Below are 2,092 nucleotides of genomic sequence, written 5' to 3'. Positions count from 1 at the left end.
TAGTAAGGAAGTAGGCATGCTAAGGACATACAACCTTATCAGAAAAAGTCTATTCACTACTAAGAAAATAAAATAATACCAGCAAGCAAATACAGCACCCTGAAAGAGGAGCGGAGATGTGATGAGGCAAATAGGGAATTCCAACCCTGCGGCATGCTTACTTCATTACTATCCACCTCTCAGTGAGGAAAGATTAGCTTTGAAAAAGGAAGCAGGACCAAGGAGCCAATTTCAGCCTTCTTCCTCAAGGGGGATGATGAACATGAAAGGGACAAGGCCATCTGCCCGGAAGGGTTGCACAATAAGCAGGGAGGAAGGCTTCTGAATGGTGCAGCCTAGGAAAGTGAATGAGCTTGAAGCCCTGGGGCTCCAAAATATAAAAATAATACATTCTTATCAGTATCTTAGAGAGTAGCTGGTTCAGATGGAAAGGATAGGGGCAGGGGGGTGGGTACATAGATACACTTGCACCCCCCCAAGCTTAAAAATCAGCATTTATAGTCTCCGAGCATTGAGGAAATCAATGGACTGCATGGCTCGTTATCACGTACAGGCAGTCCTGGACTTACAACATTTCGAGTTACAATGTTTCGCACTTAGAATGTTTATAAATTGACACCATTTCAACTTTCTGATGTCAGTTTTGACTTTACAACGCTTGATCCAACGCCACGCCACGTCAGCAAACAACTTCGCTGCGTCGCCCATCTCCCATCTATCCAAACTTCCTTGAACACTTTCTTTAAGAAAGCAGACAAGACTCCAGAAAAACCTGCAGCCAAGACTCCTGAGAAGACTCCAGCCAACCCTTCAAAAAGTCCAACCAGGAGCCCTTCAAAAAATCCAGCCAAGTCACCTCAAACAAGTCCTTCCAAATCAATATGATCGCTATTTACAATATAAATACGTTAATGTAGCTATATTAGTCATCTATAATTGACTGAGTACAAAATTCTGGGGTATTTTTGGTGAAAATAGGGTATCGGGCCTTGGTTCAGGAACCAATCCCCCATTTATAACATTGCTTCCTATGGGAAAAATCGGTTCCGAGTTGCAACGTTTTGACTTAAGACGCGATTCTCAGCAACCATTAGGAAGAACTTCTTCACAGTTCGAGTGGCCAAGGTCTGGAACGGGCTCCCAAGGGAGGTGGTGCTCTCCCCTACCCTGGGGGTCTTCAAGAGGAGGTTAGACGAGTATCTAGCTGGGGTCATTTAGACCCAGCACTCTTTCCTGCTTATGCAGGGGGTCGGACTTGATGATCTATTGAGGTCCCTTCCGACCCTAACATCTATGAATCTATGAACCAGTTGTGTCGGAAGTCTGAGGGCTGCATGTACCTGATCCCTTCTCCCTCTTCCTCTCGCAAGCATTAACAAGCCTCACCAGGTCAATGATCTACAGGTTTGACTAAGCAAGCTAGCCTTTATTCTGCAATTCTGTTGGATGGGAACAGAGGCTGCTTTACTGACATATGAAACAAAAACCAACAAAAAATAGCTCTTCACTTCCAGCCAAGCACAGCATGTGCCCAGTAGAGGCATCAAGGTAGCTGGACCCCACTTGCCCAACATCTGTAATAGATCACCCACTTCAGTAATGGTTTTTGTCATTTATTTAACAGCTGATTGAATCAGCTTTATGTAGAAGTGCCAAAAAGCCCTAGCTGAACCATGCCATCTATACAGATGCTGGGGAGATGGGATCCAATGAACACACTTCCTCTTCTGGTCAAGTGCTTTTTTTGTTTTTCTTTTTTCATGTCCATCATCAGCCATAGTGCTTATGTCATGCGCCTGCAGGCTGTTAACTTATTCCAAGTAAGATGCATTTGTTTTTCCTTCTACATTAAACTGAAAATACCAGAGTCCTCAGACTCTAGCATATTATTAAAGCATCTAGCTTTTTTACATGGAGAAATATAAATAATGTGTTATATGGGATGATGCACTAGACCATCTGCATACCACTCTTCAAAATCCTAGATCCATGCAAGTGGATCTTTTCCTGATGTCATGTATCCCTTCCCATTCCTTATCATACAATATTGCCATAGCAACTACAGCAACTGCTTAAATGGTTAACTGTTTTG

This window comes from Alligator mississippiensis, chromosome 3 (genome assembly GCF_030867095.1).
Source record: "Alligator mississippiensis isolate rAllMis1 chromosome 3, rAllMis1, whole genome shotgun sequence".
Taxonomy (NCBI): Eukaryota; Metazoa; Chordata; order Crocodylia; family Alligatoridae; genus Alligator; species Alligator mississippiensis.
Note: the sequence above shows the minus strand (reverse complement) of the source record.